Source organism: Drosophila ananassae, chromosome 3L, assembly GCF_017639315.1.
Source record: "Drosophila ananassae strain 14024-0371.13 chromosome 3L, ASM1763931v2, whole genome shotgun sequence".
NCBI lineage: Eukaryota > Metazoa > Arthropoda > Insecta > Diptera > Drosophilidae > Drosophila > Drosophila ananassae.
In genome coordinates this window covers 4,616,531-4,640,301 of record NC_057929.1, presented here as the reverse complement: position 1 = coordinate 4,640,301, position 23,771 = coordinate 4,616,531, and the positions used below count along the sequence as shown (strand labels likewise).

At 40.5% G+C, this 23,771-nt stretch overlaps 1 protein-coding gene and 1 long non-coding RNA gene across 3 annotated transcripts in view; one reads left to right on the top strand and one right to left on the bottom strand.

Annotated features, from left to right (window-relative positions):
* LOC123257238 overlaps nucleotides 1–23,044 on the bottom strand; it is a 39,651-nt gene extending 16,607 nt beyond the window's left edge. The window contains exons 1-2 of one of the 2 annotated variants that reach the window (XR_006507250.1): nucleotides 16,944–17,453; nucleotides 16,718–16,774 (exon numbers count right to left, since the gene is read on the bottom strand). This is a non-coding gene — a long non-coding RNA (uncharacterized LOC123257238). Of the gene's footprint in view, nucleotides 1–16,717; nucleotides 16,775–16,943; nucleotides 17,454–22,703 lie in introns of those variants that run through there. The other variant, XR_006507251.1, reaches the window with a different exon arrangement.
* Nucleotides 1–23,771, top strand: part of LOC6494995 (potassium voltage-gated channel subfamily KQT member 1) — a 38,601-nt gene that overhangs the window by 1,149 nt on the left and 13,681 nt on the right. The window lies entirely within an intron of this gene.

Sequence of the window (23,771 nt, the reverse complement as noted above, 5' to 3'; positions counted from 1 at the left end):
CAATAGAAAATCTCAAACACGCAAAATCATTAAAAATTCCAAAGAACTTGCCAAGTAAGCGCCAACGACAACAGTGCAGGGGTGTCGTATAAATGTGCTCATAAAATAAAAATATATAAAGAGTTTAAATTTGATAAAAACCGGAATTGGTCTCATCGAAGTGGGGTATACCCTGGAAATCCCAAAGAGATATCTTTTATTTGAGATGCAATAGACTCTGTGTCCATAGGGTTTTGTGTTCGAGGTGTTGTGTGACTTATAGTCTTATCGGACTTCAATTGGCAAAGTTCTTTATTTAGATTTCAACTTTGGAGATAAAGTTTTCAGGAAAAGATTCTAAAGATAGCAGTTTACTTTACTTTTAAAAAAGAAGTGATAGCTATAAGCCAGGATTACAGTAAATTAAAACATAAATAAATAAACTAAATAAATAGCTGTGACAACAAAATATTTAATATTTCCATGTTAGCCTAATAGCTGGGTATCAAAACGTGTTGGATTCCAGGTCGGGAGCAAAAAAGGAAAACATTTTCATGGCTAGAACGTGCTGTAACCCGATGAGAAATGCCCCCCAAAACTGGGCCTATTGAGAGGCTTTGGGCCTGGCCCTTTGCGGTTGTCAAACCAATTTACTTTGTCCCATTTCCAGCGAACTACCATGAGCTACCAGCGATATGGCAATTAGAAACGAAACAAAAACTCAAATTGAAACAAAAACACAAAACTCGAACTGAAACTGAAACAGAAACTGAACCTGTAATGGAGACAGAAATTTAAAGTCTGAAAGACGGAAGGAAGGAGAGGAAATGGGGGCTTGGCAGTACGTGCCTGAAATTATATCGCCAGCCTGTCATCCCAACTGGGGGAGACAATTCAGGGTTGAGGGTTGTAGGGTTTTGGGGAATGGCATTTGCATTTGCTAAATCAATTACCCACCAGCAAATGGAAAACATTTTACTCCCAAGCCCCCAAGGTCAGTTCCGGGGGCTTGCACTTCACACGTTTGCGCCCATCAATCAGGAATCTGTATTAGCCACGGAGCTGGGGTCCCAGTACATATATAGAGAACACCATGTCGTATATCTGTGTAGCAATTACACTCGGAGCAGTTCAATCTGTTCGATTGGCTTGGGCCTAATCCCAGAGACAATGCCACAACCAATCTCGCTCAGCTATTGGCCCGGTTGGCCCGGTTAGCCATGTTAGTCCGGGTGAGCTTCATTGCCAATTTCACAGTTGACAAATGTCAGCAGATGACCCCGAACTTCTGATTCGGCTCTAGCTATCTTGCTATTTTCGAGGGCATTTCTAAATATAAACTTTTTGAGCAGAAGCTGGCAAAGGGGGAATCCTTGTGAATGAAATATTAATAAATGAAAAGATATGGGTTGTAAGAGATTTGTGTTACTAGTTTTAAGCCAAAGTAGGGTATAGAAATGAGTGTATCCCCAAGTTCTTGCTCAGCACAATTCTAAAACGAGCTTGTCAAACTACATTTACTTGAAAAATGAGTCCGACTTGAGGCTAATTCAAAATGTCGCCCAGAATAGAAATCTATTTCCCCATTTTTTTTTTTGTTAAATAATCAAATCCTTGGAAGTCTCTTTGGATTGATTAACATTTTTGTAATGTTGCCTTAAGCAATTTTTAATTGGTGGCATGCCACCCCCAGGTTGGGACAGGTTTGGGGGGGAAATGTGAAGAACTTTTGCATAATCGCATAAATCTAAAATCGATGAATATGCCAGGCAGCGAGGGTGGTTCGTTGAGTAGCCGTAGCCCGGAGTCAGAGTTTATTAATACAAATGGCCGTCTAGACTTCGATTAATCCAACCTCCTGGCAGTGGCCATTTCAATGGAATGCTTTTCCCCAGCAGGTAATGGAAATATAATGCAGACATATTGCCAGAAATTATTTTAAGACCCTCCCAGCCATCCGTTGACTTGGCAACTTATCACTGCTCGTTTACCTTCGGCCAGAATTAATACACTTTTGTGCATTTCCAGGCTGCATTCTTCGAGGAATTCTTTTCAACAGAAAAGCCGGGAATAAACTGAACAAAAAAACTTGTTCTGGCACAAGGGAAAACTTTGTTCGGAAAGCGAACAAAGTCAGGAAACAAAAAGTTTCAAGAGGAACTTACCGATTTCCCTTCTCTTATGTCCTTTTTTTTGCGAGTGACCACAAGGGTTTTTGGGGGGGAAACAAGCCCTGTGACAACGGTTGAAAAATGCCCAATGAGGCATTAATTAAATTGATAGTCCTCGGCTGTCAATTTTGAAGTATTTACATAAATTTGACATTAATAAACCACGAGGCATAATGCCGGCAAAAGGCACAAATTGAGTGTGAAATTTTACGCACCATTTAACAGAGAGAGCCCAGCATCCAAAAGATACGATGGAGGAGTAAACTTGGAGATTTCTTTTTTCCCCTCAATGGTAAGGTGAAATACTTGGCTGGAATTACAGCATTTTGGGGCACTCGGCTCCATAAAGCATTTAACTTGACTGTCAATTACCCAGAAATAAATTATGAACACGCCCACATGTCTCAGACGATGACGAAAGTGGGCTGGGCTTGGCTGGGGCTGAGTTGGAGGGGAAATGGAACCAGGCCAAAAGTGAAGCCAAATAGACATCTTCCTTTCTTCGTCCTGCTATGTCCTGTGAGTCCTGTGTGTGTGTGTGTGTGTTGTGCGAGCAGACATTTTGGAATTATGCTGATATGTTCACACATGTATACATAATTTTTGGTATGAAAAACGCTTAAGCAAGTGCCTGCCAAGCTGCTTTTCCTGATTCCTTCTCCTTTCACTTAATTGTTGTTCTACATCCTCTTCGGGATGTCGGATGCCTGATGCCCCAGTGGTTATGTGTGTGTGTCAGTGGAGGAGTGAAGGAGTGGTGGAGTGGCGGAGGAATTCATCTCGAAATGTAGCAACTTGAAATTATTTGTGCGAAATTTCTGCGAGGGCATCAAAAATATTAAAAGCATTCTTTGCTTCTCACATTACCCATTCATTGCGGCGTCATTCAAAATGCTCAACCAATTTTAAGCCTTTAAGATTAAAGCTTAATGTTGGGTAATTTGAATTGAAAAGATTAGGGGTTTATTTAGAGCTTGTAGAGCTTCAAATAGAATCTATAATTGAGAGTTATAACCAAAGATAATTTATAGAAAAATTTTAATCAAAGGTTTTTAACAAGGAAGTACCTTTAAGAGAGACTTCTTAATACCAGGCTTTGGTTTCAGAGAATTTTAAGAACTATGACATCCCAATAGTGGGAAATATAGTTTACCTATTTTCTCATAGAATATTTTTAACATAAATATTGAAAAACTTTTTCCATTAGATTCTCAAACAGATATTTTGCCATTTCCAATTTAGAAAGCAATGTAAGCCTATCCCCAGCCAAGAGAAAAGTTCCATTTTCAATATTGAATATCAAATGACATAAATACTTTGTATTCTACCTTTTTTTTGACTGAAAAATAAAATATTCGCCCTGGCACATTCCTGCTCCCTTTTCCATTCCCATTCCCCGACCCTATGCTTCCAGACAGCCAACCCATACATATGCAAATAGCTGCACATTGGATACAAGCCCACACATACAGGTGCGAATAAGCGCGTTAGATTTTAAAAATTGCTGACAAGAACCGCTGCTCTTGCCAGGCTGTCCTTTCGTAGTCGTCATCTTGGTCTTATTGCCACAACTTTTGCCAACATTTTGTAAATGAATAGAACCTCAAACACACACCCACACACATGTGAGCTCTCCCACACTTGGACAGGCTCAACACTTTATGTTTGTTTACAATTCTTTTCTTCTCTTTTTCGCTTCCTCCTTTTCTCCTTTTGCCTGTGTGTTTATACACACACTCACACACACTGACACACAAAGGTATAGGCACATGTTTATTTGTTATTGTTAACCTTACCTCAAACACATTTTTATGACATTCAATGGCACAGGCCCCAACAGCAACCAAATACCATAGCCCCTTCCTGGGCGATGCCTGGCACACGCGGCGTATGCGTAATTATGTCCATGACGTCACTCTTACACAGCCGCGAAGCGCTCTAAAAAAAATATATATATATATACAAATAAAATAAAAACAAAATAGAAAGCAAGACCATCAAAGTTCCGAGTTAATTTCCATCTTAGTTCTCGGCCCGCCAGAACTTTAACGAAACTTCAAAGCCATTTTCCTTGATGAATGAAAACTTTTTACGTTGTCGGCTTTTGCGGCCAGGAAACCCTTCACATACACCGCCAAGGGTGCTTCAGGGTGGGTCGGGTGGTGCGTTCCCTTTGGCAGGAACAGGTCCGGGACGAGGGTGGACTGCCAGGACTCTGTAGAACCTGCTTGCTTTTCGGGGGAGGTAGCGCTGAATTTTCAATATAAATTTTGCCATCATTTTGCACGAAATTGAAAATTTACGCCCAACTTTATTTTCGCTTTTAATTTGTGTGCTGCAATGCCCCCCTTTTCGCCGCCCATGTCGCCGCCCATTGGGACTCAGCTGAGACACACCCTGTCATAAACAGGGTACTGATTACACTGGCAAATATTTTGGGCATATTTAGATTAGTTTTCAAATAATTAGTTTACAAGTCCTACAAATGTGCAGTTTTTGGGAAGAATTTCAAAAGATTTTCTTTACATTTAATGGCCTATTTCATACCTAACTTACAGGCTTTGTTAAAAATAGAATAAATATTATTTTAATACTAAAATTAACTTCCGAAAAGGCCAAATTTAGAAATAAAGTTTATTCAGAAACTTAAGAAACAAACTGTCCAAATTAAATAAATAATAAAGTAATAGCTCCCTTTAAATTATTGGAAAGATTTAAAGATCCCTCAAACTATTTAGTTAAATCTAGCTCCGTGATTTGCGTTAATTACTTTTCTGGAAAATATATTAAACAATAGAATAACAAAAACCTTTCCCCGAGTGCCTCTTAATATGCATATGTAGTAGGTATATGTTTGGAGCCTGCGTGCTTATTAAAATTTGCAAAACAATGAGGAGGAAGGAAGGATGTTGCATGGGGTGGTGGTGCTGGGGACCTAAAATTTATGTTCAATTGGAATCAGATTGATATCCTCATGGGCTGGTGTGATGAGATTGAGGTAAAATGTGAGTTTGGGGGCGGGGGACTGCAATTTGTATAATTGATTTAGGATTGCGTGTGCCTAAGAGTCGCGGATATAGCTTCTAATTGGAGAAAACTGTTGGCATTTCCAACCAAAAGACGGCACAGGAGCAGCCCCCCAGTTCCCATGCGAAAGTCATCGGAATTTCAGTTTAGGGAAATCTACATAATAATTTGTAGATGTTAACGCGTTGTAGTTCTTGTTGCCTTGTTGTTAGCCACATACATACAGCCTTGATTCGTGACACATTTTTGTTTTCGTTCTCGTATTATTATAATGCTGTTTTTGTGGGTCTTTTGTTTGGGAAAGTCCCGACTTGAAGCCTGCGATAAGGCACGTCTGGAATTGGGTCGTGTTTTGCTTAAATGTTCATGGAGAAACTTTCGCTCCTCCCATCCCATGGCCCTTTGGCCATTTTCCGGCAGGTTTCGCACTTTTATTAGCCCATGGCATGAAATTCCTCCTGACTTTGGACGAAGTTGGTGCTCCACTTTTCCCCGATCTGCCTCCCGACCTCCTGCCTTTTTCGGCCACTTTCCTTGGGCCGAAATATGATGAAAGAAGCAATAAAATGTGACATTTCTCAGCCAAAATTATTTGCTTTGCTCTGTGGGTCGCGGACAATTGTTTGTTGCCCGAGAAATGGAAATGTGGGACGAGGAAGTAGGACTTACCAGAGGGCCAACCCTTTCAGCGACGGAAACAAAAAGTGTAGTCTACTTCTTGGCGCAAAAAACGAAAGGGGTGGCGGTATCAAAAAAGGCGTAAAGCTAAACAAAAGATTCCCATTTCAAGGATTTAAATTGATTTTTATTTGATGTTTTATTGATTAACCTCTACAATGTTTCGATTGTGTTGACTAAGCTGACTTCTTTAAATTATTTATTTCATTTAAAAAGTGAAGAAGGTCCAGAGACTCTTTCAGAGATTGAGACAAACAATTTTAGTTTACCTTTCATTTAGGAAAAATATTATAAACATTGTCCAACTCTGCACACGAAATGAAAATTAAAAACTTGAACATCTAAGTAAACAAGGCACCTTTGAGGTCACGTTCTTTGGACATAAGGGAGCCGTAATTAAATTGTCAGAAAGTGTACGAATAAAAAAAAATTGCAAACTTGAAATGGAAACCCAAATAACTCGGCAGTGCTGCAGCCTTCGACACGAAAGCAATTTCAGAGCCACCTTTTGTTGTGGCCATCCATAAAATATGAAACATGAAAACTAAACAAGCGAAACACTTCGCCGGGGCAGAGAGTGTTGCATTAAAAGGCAGGGTGGCAGGGTGGTGCGGTGGCATGAAAAATAACTTTTGCAACATTGCAGCCATAATAAATGCAGCATTGGAGGAGTGCACTTGAAGCCTCGTACATCGATATATTGCAAAATAATGCCAACCCTGCGAGGATGGCTGGCTAGGGGCTAGTGTGTACTGACCTGGCCCACATATAATTTAAGCCATGCCAATTTTCATTCCGGACCTTCGTGAGATAAGGATCACGGATGGCCCCCCCCAAAAAAAAGCCCACTTTCGTATAAAAGGTCAGAATGCCCAAGCCTAAAACCTGAAACCTCTCTCTAAAATTTAATAGAACTTCTTGGTTCTACCATCTTGGTTCTTAATAAAGATTGAAGTTTCCAATTAGCTGGGCTGCGGTAGGTAGGTCTCATATTGATTAGGTTTGCCGAGCTGATAAATTCATGAGTCTTTGCAAATTAGACAGTTCTCTGGCTCTCATTGGAGAGCTGTTCTTTCTTTTTAGCAAACAATGGGCTCAGCAAAAAACAAAGTGAAGGACTGCTGGGCAAGAAACAACAGCAGAGCCTGGAACGTGCCACAGCTACACTAGCTTCCCCTGAGAACACCCCGTACTCCTCTGGCCACATGCCACTTGCCACAAGCTACCAATCCGCAGTCCCCAAACCCCCACTTATGGCTTAAGGGTCTGCCCCACTCACCTCAGCTGCTCCACACTGAGACTTGGCTCCAAGTCTTAAGATACTCTTTCTGAAGATGGCAGATATACATAGTTGCAGGTTGTCTCTCCCTTCAGATATAGTTCCTATACTATTCCATAAAATCGAATAGAACAAAAATGCATTAAAGGAGAAGGGCTTAAATTTTTTATGAGTAAATCCATCACCGTTCTGAAAGTAACTGCTGAATAATTCACTCTCGAAAGTCCACCCGGTGGACAATTGTCAAAAAAACAAAAGTCGGAAGAGTGACCAATAGAATATTGAAAGGGCATTTCCGCTTCGTTGGCTCGCTGGCAATCAAATGGCATTCTGGTACTTGATGCTTTTTTTACGCTTTCTTGCTTACGCTTTCCGTCAGCCCCTCTCAACCCTGCCCCACCCCCCTTGGAGCCCATTCAGTGAGGGGCAGGTTGGCCAGGACCAGGAGGACTAGAACATTTCGTTAGCTTCAAACGAGCATTTCGGGCCCGCCAGCAAAAAGCTGTTCATAAATTGCATGTTGGCTTTTGTGTTGGCATGTCGCTCCCGTTGCCGCTTCCCTTCTCCCTTGGAGCCACCTCTCCTTCCTCTGCCTCACCCAACCACCATTCTACCCACCCACCGCTAGCTAAGTGGATATGTGTCGGTGTGTACTCCATTTGGTTTTTTAATAGACCCAGCTCGCATTTAAACTGTTATGCTTGGCCTGGTCCGAGGACGGTCTGCACTGGACTGGTCGGGTCCGCTCTGGGCACAAAGGACCCTTCTCCTGACTTTATCGTTTAAGCCAAATCAGTGTCGAGCTTTGGCACATATTCCAACGTATGTTCGTGTAAATGCACGGAAAGAATCCAAGGCAATCCCTGGGAAGGAAGTCAGGAGATGTAAACATGTTTTTAGAAAAAATTGATTCAAAACGTAACGTTCTTTCTTTAAAGAAATATTCTTTTCTTAAAGAGTTACCTTGTCCTAATCCCTATTTCTGGTCTATGACATCCTTGAATCTCAATAATTAACCTTAATTACCTTAATTTCTTGTTTAATTTTCCCTCAGTGCATATGCGTGTGTGTGTAGGAGTATCTTTGGTGTGGGGATCGATTGTTGGGGCAAGTGAAGCGGACCTAACTTAAATATAAATTTACAATTTGAAGCCATGCCTCCGGGAGCTGACCACCATCAATTTAAGGTAAAGTCGCCCCGGTGGGGCATGTGGGCGTTGCACGCTGGCAATTAGCGCCACCTAGCGGACACATATTAATCGTTTCGTGCAACGAATGTAATTAAAAAGTTATTCAGTCCGGTTAATTAGCAATCGCCGAGGAAATGTAAATAACTCTCATATGCCCGGAGGCTATTGCAAAATTTCATTTTCGGCCAGCCATGCCAGGCCAGGAGTGGGCCGGCAGGGCGTGGGTCGGAGCTAGTCGATAGCGCCGAAAAATGCTAAGTGATTTATATTGACGATTAGAATCGAAAACATAATAAACGGAAAAAAATAACACATAAAGGCTTTCTATTAGTGGTGTTCGATTCGCAGACGAGTGGAAGCGATAACGTCTATAACGCGTCCATTACCGGATGACAAATGACGCGAAGATACGAGGCCCAACGATGATCGAACATTTGGAAGTAATTTATTACCATTCCAAGATATCTAAGGCCCATAAGGGTCTAGTTCTAATAGTTCTTAAGATAAGTTACCAGAGACAATGAAAGAGCCGCATATTAATTTATTTTTAACAGGTGTTTATGTTCATTTGTTTATTACAATTTATTTCTATTTTAAATAAACGGGAGAGATAAACAAACATTTCTATATAAATAAATATTGAATGAAAATCTTAAAGCCAAATAGTTAATAAAATTTGTGTAAACATAAAGGTCTTTATTGATTTGTTGGCTTAAGGAAATTGTGGGTTTTTCATTGATTTTCTTTCTCTGCTATCGGATTCTCCGGAGAGTTCACACCCAATTTCTGTTTCCTTATTTCCCCCATATTCCCAAGAAGCTCGTTAGCTTCTGAATATGTAACGTTGCCCGAGGAAGGGACTATTAAAAATGAATTATTTACTCGAAGAGTGGGCAAATATATGGTCACTTGCAACATGTGTGTACATCATTTAACCACAATTATAATTGAACAATTAGGCTGGCAACAAAAATTGCAATTCAATCAGAATGAAATAAATGCCTAGCCAACAAATTACTCAATTACCAAAAGAAACACTAACAAATATCAAAAAAATAAAAGAGAAAACAATTTTAGCCAGCATATCACATTAATGAGAGGCCTGCATAGCCCTGCATTCATTTTAAGTGCAACATTTTGTGGCATTAACTATTCATTAATTAAAAAGCCACAGAGCCATGGTGGCTCTATTTCTGTTCTTGTTACTGCTCTGCTGTGGGTGCCAGTACTAGTAGTTGTTGCAATTAAAACAAATTTATACAGGAAATTAAAAAGTTCACTTTACCGCTGCTCATTGTTGCTGTTTTTCAAATCAAATGGCATTGTGCTGACTGCAACACATGACGTATACGCAATGCGGTCACAGTTATTATTGGGTTGCACGTACACGTATGTTTCTCTGTCCCTGCCACTTGCCACTTACCACTCGGGGTACTGTGAAGTGGCGGTGTTGGTTAGAGAATAGAAAGGAGAAGCCCTCAAGTGTTTATTAGAACTATTTTCATGGGTTGGCTTTTGTTGGCTTGCTGGTTATTAGTGCAGTTCCTTGTTCGTCCTTTTTGGCTTTTAGATGTTTTTGCAGTTAGTCGTTATTGCGGCTGTTGTGTCAAGTGTTGGTGACAAATTTCTGTCCCCCCATCTCCTATTTACACTGAAAAAATAATTTATAGACAAAGAAATAAAAATAATATTAAACAGCTAACTATGATTGGTAATTTATATTATTCTATTTCTAATAGATAACTTTTAAATACCCAATCTTGGAAAATTGTTTCTTTTTTTTCGGTATACCCTTAATTCCTTTCTCCTTTTCCGATGTGGCATTGTTAGCTGTGGCACTTGTTCGAGCCACCGCACTTGTCGTTGCTGCCGCTTTAGCCCATTTGTTAGCGACAAAAAACCAAAAATAGTTCAAAGGGAAACTCACCTGCACCTGAACCGGCAACTGCTTCTGTCTTCTGGCTCTGCCACAGCACTTATACCTGCATTCGGCACCGCGGGCAACATTTTGGCTTGGTTTCATTAATTTGCATATTTAGCAAGTCACTAGAACCGTACCTTACTTTCAATTTCGCTGCTTTTCTGCACTTTATTTTTAGCTAGCCATCCACTGCACTACGGGCTCATCAAAATTCACTGTCGGAAATAGTTGCTGCCAAAGGAAATCTGCACTTGACTCCGTTTGTTGTGCTTGGCCATTAGATATAGCTACGAATCCCGATATATATAAAGGGGGAGGGCTATATATATGCAGATAAACAAACACTGGGAGGAGTGGCAGAGCAAGAGCAGATTGCTTTCTGCAGTGCGGCATTAGATTATGCAAATCGGAAGGGCAGGCTATCATCAGTCATAGGTCAGCAAATTATGCTAATGTGCAAGACGAGTATATACACAGGTCTGCTAGAATTAGTCAATAGGCTCTTCAATACCTTGAGAATCTATAAGCGAATATTTAATAAGCCAGAGTTTCTGTTTGCCAGAATAAACTAATTTTTGGTAAGGAGCTTAGATAAGCTATCACATTATGACAATTATTCAAATAAAGCTTCCCATTAAAACTGCAAACTACTTATAATAAAAGTTTCTTGATGTGCGTCCTTCCTTGATTGAGTTATCGGAAGAGAAGCATTGATTTCCCCACAACCCACAACGAAAACAATTAATATCAATGAATTCATCATTCTGGCCTGGCCCCCCTCGCCAGCTTCCGGTTCTTCAGCCCCAAAATCAATTATTCTCAGCTCGTTTAAACTATATTAATTATGAAGTGAGTATAACGAAGCGAGGCAAAGCCGCTTTAAGTTGAAAAGAAGCGGCGGAAATGCAAATTTGCTCAGACTATGGCTGAATTCTTGATTACTTGACTTGCATTTCAAATTCCCCTCTTCCCAGCCGAACTCAAGATTAGTCGTAAAAAAGTTCTTCGAGACCGAAAACTTCGAACATGAAAATGCAATTCGGGAGTCGTTTCAACCCGTTTAGTTGGTTAAATCCTCTTAAACCGATTTCCGCTGAATTTGAGGACCAAGATGTGCAAACAGAAGGAAACCCTAATCGGATTAGAGTTGAGCAAAGTTGAGGTAAACCAAATGATTACCAAGAGCTAGTCCTTCACACACACACATATGGGGGAAACTTTGTTTGGCATTCACCTGGCGAGTGCTCCACCACCTCACCACACCACCATCTCCCCCTATCAATCAGTATTTTGGGAGGGAATCTGGATGAGCAGTGAGATGAGAGCAATGGCAAAACATATTCCGATGGATTTTTGTGGGTGCACTCGGCTGTGGTATCAGTTAATTTTGAAATCTGTCAAAAGGCATTCAACAAATTAAACTCAATTGGCGCGGCAAAGACCAGACCAGCCCAGTGGTGGGATGGGCCATCGGGCCATCCGGCATCCGGCAGGCAAATAAACATGGCACATGACACTGGATTACATTTCATTTCACATTTCATTTCCCGCTCTCTCTGAGGGGGCTGTAGACTCGAGGTAGAGTATCCATCGTAAAAGCCAAAAACTGGCAAAATGGCATACTGACAGCAGTCAGGTGGTGCAGCGACTGCTAAATTTTCAAGTGCAACCAGCCAGCCAGCCAGTGCCAGCCCTTTTAGGCTGCAAAATTGGACACGAAAATGAAAGGCTCAAAAGGAGGGGGTAGGGGAAGCAAGAAAGAGCGGGGCATTGGCTGTAGAATGTGGCAGTAATGTAGCAGCAGCAAGTGGCACAAGTAGCAGCTGCCACAATTTGCTGCGCCACGAAACAAGTGTCGGCTCTCTAACGAACTTGCAATGCCCTCAAGGAAATTAAGAGCCCAGAACAGATGACCTGCATTGGGTACAATTTTTTTTTTGTGAAAATAAAAATGCGAAAGAACTCTGAATGCATATGGGGTCAACATTATTATTTCCATGTCTGCAGTGGAGTATTTTTTGAATTTCAAATGAAAGTTGCAAGCTACTATAATATTTAAAGGCATCATTTTGAGGAAATGCTCGTTTACTTTGCAGTATTTATCTTTGAGAAATGGTATAATAGAAAAGGTTTTATTATTTTTAAGTTTTAAAAAAATATAAAATAGGTTTATTAAAAATACTATGTATAGCAAAAAAGATCTTCATAATCCATTTGATCGAAAAACTCTCGAAAAAAAGTCTTGGGAACATCTTTATGAAAGTTATAGTTCTAAACTCAATAGAAATTGCTTAGAAAAGAGACTAAAATCTCTTGGAAAAGTTCACTTATCTTTCAGAAATTCTATCTAAATTAAAAGAAAAATAGAAAGCATATTCCTTTAACATTCTTCCTCAAAACTGTATAAGTCATATTCATAAGATTTTATTAAGAATATTTCACTTTCTCTCGCAAGCCAAAGTTTTAAAAACAAACCTCATAAAATGCTTCATAAAAACACATATGTCATCTTGAAAAATCCATAAAAAACAAAGAAATAATACCAAGAGAAACATATGTATAACTTTACCAATTTAATCAAGAAGAAAGACTACAGATTCATTGACAGAATGAATCTTCCAATAAACAATTATCCGGTAGATTTAAACTCAAACTTAAAGAAAGATTTAAAAGGCAGGAAAGAATATTTATGAGGAAAGTTTCAGCCACCCACAAAGAGAAGGGTCTTAAGTCTCCGGCTTTGCGTGCTGCCCCAATGGAATCCCCGAGTGCATGGGAAATGTGGAAAATGGACCGTCGTGCCCCACTCTAAGTAGTTCGTCCGCCCAAGTGTCAAAGCGACGCGTCGCCAGCCGCAAGTGTAGCATACTTTTCGGAGCGGTCAGTCTTTGTTGTGGGTGTTTTTTTTGTGTATTTATGTGTGTGTGTGGAAGGAAGAAAAAGAGGAAGAGAGAGGAGAAGGGAAGTGCGGTTTGCCCTAGTCCGAGTGGGGAATTGTTTCGTTTTCGTTTCGAAATGAAAGAAAATGCTGTTTAATGTGCTTTTTATTATTTACATCCGCGGCCCGGAGAGCAAGGAAACCAGCTTCTAACAAGCAGCCACCCACCATACACTGAGAGAAAAAGTACACCATATTGTCAGAGAAATAATAATAAATAATGTATTAACTTTTGTGGAATATATATGATTATTTTTTATTTATGAACCATTTCTTCGAGTGCCTGTACCCATGCCCCTTGTGTTTATCATTCTGCCCCCTCTTTCTAACCGCAAACTCATCAACGTTTTTCTTTATTTTTTCCTCGTTTGTTTTTTATTTTGATTATTTTCTTTTTTTTTTTTTTGATTATTTTTGGTGGCACAGTTCCGGCTGCGAGGCTTTCATTTCTATGCAAATTCCTAATGCCGACGGCGAAAAATGTTTTTATTGTATTTAGTGGAATTATTCACGCCAAACTAACTTTTGTCAAGATTGTGGGTGAAGTGGATATCGCTGTGGTGCTGTGGATTAGCGTTTCATATGTTTCGGATGGGGGTTCTATTTTGATTTTCCATCAGGACCAGTACTGAGTAATTCCCTTGATGTGGTCGCAATTTTAATGGGTTCGAGAGGAGAAGCGAGAGTCTTGCCCCACAGCTGGAGGTGTTCTGGAAAAAGTGGCATGTGCCTTGAGTTTCTTGATTGCCGGCAATCAATTGTAATGACAAACTGTGCAAATATTTTCTCAAATCAGTCGAGACCCTGCCCCCACTGCCGTCGACGGGAAAAAACGCACTAGAAAATGGAAAAATAACAATAAGTCGCGCGAAAATTATAATCGATTTTATCGATCCTTGCATACCGTCTATATCTATACAATATATCAATATTGGTTTATGAATATGCATGCAGTACAAATTATTTCATATGGGAGACTTCAAGGGCTTCGAAGTGAAGACCTTTGGCTCCAATAACTTAATATATAATATAGTTTGTTTGGTCGGCCAATCAGGATAATGAATCCAACAATCTAAGCTAATATAACTGATACAACAATCACTATAATCCTTTTATGTGATCAGTATGGAGGCTATTCCGTAGCAGAAGTGCACTTTGCACTTGCACTTAATTAATCAAAGAGAGAGCCATCTAAATGGGACTAATTGACGGGGCAGAACTACTTGCTTCACCTTGTTGCACAACCAACCGCTGCTACAAATATCCGGTTGCAATGACAGTGAAATCTTAATTGTCAATCAATTTAAGGTTATTTAACAGTCATGATACCCACATCCAGCACAACGGGCAGTGCAACCTGGCTGACTGGCTGGGTGGCTGCCTTAAGAGACGCCGCCAATTTCTGCCACTTGCGTCACAACCACAATCCATATCGGGGTACATGGTGCATATCAGCGGAGCACCGACAACGTTGCGTATGAGCAACTTTGAATAATTAACTCACTTCAATGGCTGCCGAGCGATATGCCGAGCGAGTGGTGGCTCCATCCTCCCTAGAGGGACGCCCTGAGATACTACATTTTCTATAAAACTCTCAGCTCCTGCCACTTCATGTGGAACGTTGTGGTGCGAACGATGGTGTCCTCGATGGCATCGGAATATTTTGCTGACAATATAAATTGCATTTTGGCCATTGTCACTTGGCGGCGAAAAAGTTACAGCCACCATAAAATAGTTGAAATATTTTCCATTTTTTTTAATCAATTTATGCTGCTGCGGGTGACCTTTAACAACTTTTAATTTTTCCTCCATTTCTGAGAGCTGATTGAACCAACAAATGTGGCGTTTCAGTTTACACAAATCATCGAACTGGAGAGAAGTTTTCCAATCCAGTGTAGCCCCAGAAAAATGTAATTAGGAAATTCTCGAAGGGCTACGTTCTTGTGGCACAGAGATGCAGAGGATATTTCTTCGCCAATAATCACTTAAATCGATTGAGAATTGCTGTCATGAGACGCACTGTAAGCTGGGCTAATCAAATGTGTCTGTGTTTGTATGAGTTTTGGAAGCCAGCAAAAATAATTGCCAGCAGAAGCCTGCTGAGAATGTAACGCAATTTGATGATAATTAAAATTATGCCTGCCTGTTGGGTGTCCAGAGGTGGGTGGTCATGTGTCACGAATAACGCTTTAAGCTGCTTAACTCACCCCCTACTCTGCCCCTCGTGGAAAGGAGCAAGGCCACGTTGAATGTAATTATCATTAGTCGAGACATTGCTGAACCATTTTTGCGTGTCCGCACGTACAAGGTTCCGTATTCGGAGTCCTACTCCCAGAGTCCACCGGACCGGGCTGAGTAATCTCTGGCCAAACAAAAGCCCGGGACGCGCCCCCTTCAACATCGCCCTCTCCGTTTGATGTTTGCCTTTGGCAGCTGTTCAAACAAATTACAATAAATTCGCAATTGTTCTTACAACCCGGTCGGTTGGTCGGTCGGTCGGTGGGTCGGAGGAGGAGAACACGGACATTTGATTGATGAAAAGCATCAACAAGTACACAAGTACGAATAGGGGCAGTCAGCAGTCGGCAAGGAGCAACATTGGCATTAAGATCTTAACAATTTAAATCAACAAACACCAGAAATAAATTAAACAGCCAACACAGACACGAGGGCTGACAAAAGGGCCAAAACGAAGGAATATGCAAATGATGGGGGGCACTTAAAGTGATTCATTGATAACTTTTTGGCACGCCATCAGCCAAAGTCTATATCGTTATAATCCCCATTGCCATCATCGTTATTATTATCATCATCAGCGGTGGTTGTGGCGGTGCAGCGGTGCGGTCTAATCAGTGTCACACGCCATCAAACTGGGCCAAAACCCGGCCCCGGCGAGAGTCTACAATAAAGGCCAAAGGTGGTGCACGGATGGCAGGTGCATAGATAATGGGTTAATGGCATTAGGTTCAGGGTAATCAGGGGTATGCGTTCCGACACGGTTAAAATTGCCATCTCCCTCTACCTACCTCTCCTCCTGCCAATCTCATCCATTTTTGGCAGATGCAACTCAATAATGTCAATATTGATTGACGGACTGGCAATTAGTGCCAACTGTGCCCTGCAGTTCCTCCAAGAACTCACTCCAATTGAAACTCATTCCATCAATTGAACACTTTATGCAATTCCCCATTAAAATACAACAATCAAAATTAAGTGGAGCAACTATTACTGTTTTAATGAGTTTGATTTAATTTTGGAATCAAATTTATGCAAATGGGAAATTGGAAATATTAAATGGCTATTTTATAAGCCAAACAACCAATAGAATGGAATATAATTAGCTGATTCAATAAAATAAACAAAGAATATAAACAAATGGTTTAATTTTTTGCTAGAAAATTATTATTTGCTAGAAATAAATGTAATTAAAAGTATTGAAGTATGAAAGAGTATAATTTAGAATAAGAATATATCATAGCTTGAATGTCTTCAACCTCTTCAGTTTTGACCATTTAATATTAAAATAGTACTTACTGTTCGAATCCTTGGGAACTAAGAGGATCCTCTAGGGCTTCAACCTCATCATCATCCCTGAAAAGAACAAAAATTCGAGCCGGGGAAGTAGTTGCTCTCCTTTCGTAGGAATGGCAGCTGGGAATACTCTCAATGTTGCCAAGCATTTTAGTTTGATTAAAAACATGGCCCAAACGAACCGGCCAGGCTGAGCAGTCCTGTTTCGTACATAATCTATAATACTTACTTTTATCTAAGCCTGCTTTCCATTCAATATGCAGATACCTTCTTGAGTGGGTCGATGTGTGTGTGTGTTACAGACTTGGGCCAAAAAGGAGTAGGATTTTGAGATAACACCTTGGCAACTCTGCTTCTGCAACCATAGGGTTGCTATGTAGGCCATGGCAGTGCCTTGGTATGGCTGGCAAACAGACAATCGCACACCTGGAACACCTGAATAATTTCATTAAATCGAATACCATGGAATACTCGCAACTTCTTCCATATGTACAACACAACACAAGACAAGAAACAGTAGAAGGGAGCGTCGAAGGGAAATGTGAAATAAAAATGACAAGGAAAAATGGGAAAATGGAAAACTGAGTGCCGCATGCAGTCAACTGTCAACGATTTTCCTTTTGCCAGCATTTTGTCCTAGATTTCATTATTGCCGGCAAATTAATTGCACACCGAGTCAAACGAAAGCCGCTTTTTGCTTAAACAGTTGAAAGAAAACTATATAAAAATATAATTATAATAAATTATAGTCCAATTTAATTTACAGATATAATTAATCAAGAACATGAAGCATTTTTTGTTTAATATTTTCCAACAAATCTAATATTACTAGTCTAGTATTTTTCCAAGTGCATGTCTTTACCTCAGCGGGTTATGAATAATTCTGTTTGCTAGGAGCTGACCAGCCAGACACGCCCACTGCCACCAAAGGACGACTACTAATTGCCAGTAATGAGCCACAATTGCAGGCCAGGAAAAGGCGTCCTGCCGCGCAGCAGGATGAAGGGGAGCCTGTCGATAGAGAAGACTAGACCCTTTCTTAAAAAGCCCCACTGACTGCTGTTATTTCTTTCGACAGCATTCCGCATTTAGTCCTTAATTCTTTTAAGCTATTTTCAGTCTAATCAAGTTGACTATTATACGAGACGTTACCCCGACATTATCCGGAAAAGTTTCGGAAAGATTCCGTAAAGACACCCGAACATAATCCCCATCGAGGCTAAAGGAGTGAGACGGCGAGGCGGAGTGACTAAGCCGAATATTATGGCCATAAAAATGTTGCTTTAAGCTGATAACCGAGAGAGACAGAGGCAGTGAGTGGGTGAAAAGGGAAGGGCACTGGACCAAATAGAATCCTTCTGGGAGTGGGGGCTATTTCCCCATAGAAATAGCATTATTTTCAAAAAGAAATACTATGAAAAAAGCATTTTAATCCCTTGCAGTTAAACAATAGAAATTGTTAAATATTTAAAGCTTTAACATCTTCAGTAAAAGAACTCAAAATCACTCTCCATAAAAAGTGAATTTTAATTTAAAAACCCCGCCTTTAATTTGCATTAAACCACTTGCCAGACAGACTAGGGAGAATCGTTATTGATGAAATAAGACATTTGCATAAAAATCACATTATCCTTTTCGCCGGACAAGCAAATTCCCTCCAAGTGCGTAAATTTCATCAAAATGCGTGACTATCAAGTACGCCAACCATCAGCTATCAGCCATCGGATGACAAACGATGAGCAATAAACACGGACGTATCACGGACAGACCCTTTTCTCCTGCCATTTCCCGCCAGACCGCAATTTCCCTCCGGCTGGCGGAGGGAAAAGTGCATAAAGTGCATTGCTCAAAATTGAACTTTTCACCGCCAACACAATCTGCTGTGCTCCGTGTCCCACCATCCCACCAGCCCATAAGTGACACCGCCAACGATATCGTAACCGATGAACCCCAGCTTTGGTGGTGGGGGTTTGACGTTGGGGGCTTGGGTTGGGGGCTGACCGAAAAGTGCAAATGTTGCATATTAAATTAACGCTGCCAGTTGACAGACACTATTCCCCGTTCCAGCCACCTTGCCGAAGGCGAAACCAAATTAGTCAGAGCATGATACTGGAGACCATTGGCAACCACAGCGAAAAATGGCTTATCGAGAGACTTGTTGACGTTCCAGCTCCAGTGCTCAATCATTTTTAAACAATTTGTTTGGTCTTATCGCTAAAACAAAGTTTTTTTTTATTACCAATCGATATGGCTTTCTCTCAGAATTTACGAGCGAACTTGTGATGTCAGAAAAATGTGTCAACGACGAGGTCACAGGCTGCGCCAATCAAAAACAAATCAAACAGAAAAGTATAGGATTTTAATTAAGTGATTCAGAAATTGAGAAATTTATTCAGAAAATAATATCTCAAGTTCAAGGCCTTGATAGGAAGTATCTATAAGTACTATCACTTTTCTAACAGTGCATGTTTTGATACAAAAATGCGTTCAATGGTCCCACAGACCTCATTTTAAATGCAGCACAAGGCAGCTAATCATAATGAAATTACTCATACGCAAGGTTGGCCGCAAACCAGACACATTCCCATTCGCCGGCAGAGAGCTGACAGAGATGCTGTTGACACTGGGTAACGTGCAATAATTCACAAAAACCGTCTAGAGTCTAGACTCGGGCCAGAGACAAAGAAAAGATGAAAAAGATGCTGTCGAGGGAAATTCGTACTCCTACCATTTCATATTTCATTTTTGGCGCATTGTTTACGCTGCCATTTTTGAGGTTCGGTGTGCCATTCGGTTTAAAAGTCGTTAAGACCCAGACCCCGACCAAGTACAATTTTTAGAAACTTTACGACCGAAGAGCCAGAAGCAACACCAACACTTTTAGTTTCTGCATTAATTGACGCAATCGATCCGAACGTATCTCGATACAGTGGATTATACTAGGCCTTTGTGCCGTTCGATCTCCATGTGTAAACAAAGCCGACGGTTCTGTGGCCATAAAAACAATATTTATATCCCTGGAAGCTACACAAAATTCCTAATTACCACCGAACGCATCCATCTTCATGAAAAGCTTCCAATAAAGGCAAATCAATGCGCATATATGTAGATCAGAAAATAATAAATTCTGAATGATATGCGGATACATGATATATGATGTTGATGCAGTAATAGCTTAATTGTGTCCGATCCGAGTCATCGTGGCATCGAGAATCTTCGTGGGGCAGGGCCAAGGGCTGGGGTCGGCAGTCAAGTGAAATGAAAATTCTATTGACAAATGACTTATTCGCGACTCTGCTTTCGCTGACGGGTAAGAGAAACGTTGGCGCAAGAAGCCAACAGCCATAACAGAAAATTATATATTTTTGAACTATTATCGCACACACAGAGTGAAAATGCCAACAAGTCTAAGCGCCAAAGTCCCAACAATTTTGGTTAAATATAGATTCGGATGGTGCGAGGTTCTCAGTTGGGTCTCGGTGCTCAAAAAGCTAATGAGGGGCTGTGGCAAGTGGACATAATTGATGACTTTGATAGATGCAAGCACTCACGAGTCGGCATCTTTATATGGGCCAGGTTCGGGCCGACTTAAGTGATTGACTTTTGGGGTTAAGAGCCCCATAATGTGATACAGTCAATGGGACAATGTCCACTCTCTGGCAAAATGTTTGCACATTTATTTTTGTCCGCTCTTGGCTCTTTAGTTTATATTATACATGGTTATGATCTAGATTCTAGACAACAAAATTTCATGAATAAATTTCAGAAGTATTAGGTTTTCAACATCTATCTTTAAGGCTAGAACCCCTATACCAAATAACAATACCAAGGTCTGTTGGGCCTATTTTTTCACACAAAGGGAATTCGCAAAGAATGGCAGGCGAAAAATTCGCAAGGCCCTGATTGAACCCAGCTCAGACATTGACCAATTTGCAACTAGCTGTCAATCAAAAATATTAGCTGTTGTGTGCGTGGCACGATGTGTGCACAAACACTTTTATCTATCAGTCATATTTATGGCTGTGTGCACAGTGAAATATTTGCAAATTGACTTCAGTGGAGCGGAACAAAGGCGTTCTTCACAGACAACAAAAAAAGCAAATCTTCAGAACAGCAATCTAAAAAATAACTGGGCCACAAAATAATATAGACAAGCTCACTTTTCTGAAAGTTTTGAGTCAATATGACAAAAGCTATATATTTGCCTATAGTCAACAGATTCTTTAGAGGAATACCTTAAACGATTTGTGGATCGATTCTCCATAAAGATGCACCAAAACCTGAGAACAAAATATTTTTTCAATTTTTTGTCAATTTTCCCGATGGATCCCCTTCAAAATGTTGAAAATGCATGGGGACCCCAATATGTCCCACTGCGAAGGCCATATCTTGGCCAATTTCCATCCGATTCTCAAGCGGAGTACCTTAAACGATTTGTGGATCAATTCTCCACAAATCTGCATCAAAATCTGAGTACGAAATATTTTTTCAATTTTTTGTCAATTTTCCTGATGGGTCCCCTTAAAAATGTTGAAAATGCATGGGGACCCCAATATGTCCCACTGCGAAGGCTATATCTTGGCCAATTTCCATCCGATTCTCAAGCGGAGTACCTTAAACGATTTGTGGATCAATTCTCCAAAAATCTGCATCAAAATCTGAGTACGAAATATTTTTTCAATTTTTTGTCAATTTTCCTGATGGGTCCCCTTAAAAATGTTGAAAATGCATGGGGACCCCAATATGTCCCACTGCGAAGGCCATATCTTGGCCAATTTCCATCCGATTCTCAAGCGGAGTACCTTAAACGATTTGTGGATCAATTATCCACAAATCTGCATCAAAATCTGAGTACGAAATATTTTTTCAATTTTTTGTCAATTTTCCTGATGGGTCCCCTTCAAAATGTTGAAAATGCATGAGGACCCCAATATGGCCCACTGCGAAAGCTATATCTTGGTCAATTTCCATCCGATTCTCAAGCGAAGTACCTTAAACGATTTGTGGATCAATTCTCCACAAATCTGCATCAAAATCTGAGTACGAAATATTTTTTCAATTTTTTGTCAATTTTCCTGATGGGTCCCCTTAAAAATGTTGAAAATGCATGGGGACCCCAATATGTCCCACTGCGAAGGCTATATCTTGGCCAATTTCCATCCGATTCTCAAGCGGAGTACCTTAAACGATTTGTGGATCAATTCTCCACAAATCTGCACCAAAATCTGAGTACGAAATATTTTTTCAATTTTTTGTCAATTTTCCTGATGGGTCCCCTTCAAAATGTTGAAAATGCATGGGGACCCCAATATGTCCCACTGCGAAGGCCATATCTTGGTCAATTTCCATCCGATTCTCAAGCGGAGTACCTTAAACGATTTGTGGACCAATTCTCCACAAATCTGCATCAAAATCTGAGAACAAAATATTTTTTCAATTTTTTGTCAATTTTCCCGATGGATCCCCTTCAAAATGTTGAAAATGCATGGGGACCCCAATATCTTGGCCAATTTCCATCCGATTCTCAAGCGGTATACCTTAATTAATATTCTCCATAAATCTGCATCAAAACCTGGGAAGAAAATATTTTTAAAATATTTTGTGAACTTTTCTGGGGATCCCCTTCAAAATTCGTGGAATGGATATGGGATGGATTGGAATAAATATGAGTCAAGGCATAGCTATTTTATTGATGATTGTTTTGTTAAAACACTTAAAACTAAAGCTCAAGGCTGTAAATCATCTGCCTTGTTTAAAAACCTTGCCGAATTTCAAAAGTTGAATTTTCAAAAGAATTTTTCATTTTGCTTTCATCTTAATGCATTTATTGGCGCGGCCTATTGCATTTTAACCGTGAATAGCCACAATTATTTTAGAAACGCTTAGGTAAAGTAATCTATTAGATATTCAGAATTCCTAATTAAAATACATTTTCTTTTTCAAGACAAAATTTTTAAATACAATGCTTTATATGGAACCTTTACTGTACTGCAAAACCTTCGATCCATGGCGTGTTCGTTACAAATCAAATCATAAAGACCCCACTTCCCCGCCGAAAAAAACAAAATCAAAATCACAAAAAACAAGACCGAGTACTCGAGCGACAATGAGAAAATGGGAAAATCAGCAGAGCAACCTGACAAAGAGCCGCCATCTGTTTGGCTCTTTGTTTGTTGTTGTGGTGGCAATCGTTGCACATGGCGCCAAAGCTCCCCGGGCGGGCAAAGGGGTGGGGGCTATTTGGGGCCAGAGCTTTTCTAGCCAAACACAATCAGCTGGTGGTTGGAAAAGCTCCAGTACAACTGCTGCGTAGTTTTTTTTTGCTTTCGAGAAAAGCACCTTAAAGCAAACATATGTGTTTGTTATTTTTTGTTTTTGCTCCACCAGAGAGAGAGAGAGAGCCCCACTAGCAAGACAACAAAGCACAGCTGAGTGTGTGAGAGCTTTATAAATTGGCGCGCTCTCTGCCCTGTGTTGCTCTCCCCATTCCCCAACTCTCAACCACCCCGTCACCCGCCTCCCTCAGCGACTCTGAACTCTCTCGCGGATCTATTGCGCACCTTTTGAAGCAAAGTGGAACCCCAGCGACTGATACGAAGGGGATCATGTAACGGTCCATTATGACCTGCAAGGCCGTCACTAAATTTATAGTCACTTATTTACTTAATTTTTTGCATGTTTTTGCTCTGCCTGCCCCATATATGCAATTGTAAGCGTCAATCAAAATAAAGATAGTGACCTGTCACTCTCAGCGAGTGCCTACTGTGCTATGACCATTGACTTATAACTGGTTTTGCTCACGGTTCGCCAGTGGCGTACTCATCCTTTTCGCGGGTAGGCGGTGGGCGATGAGCGATGGGCGCCTGGCCCCATTTGACAGCCATCAAATGGCACGTCTGTTTTTTTAGGGCCGGTGCCAAGTGCAAGCGGCAAGGTCATTGTAAATGTGTGTTCTACTATTTAAAATAATAATCCGCTGCCCTTCTTTTATAGACTCTTGTATATTCTATTTGTGCTCTCGCCTGCGCCAGAAACCCCAAAAAAACCAAGAACCAAA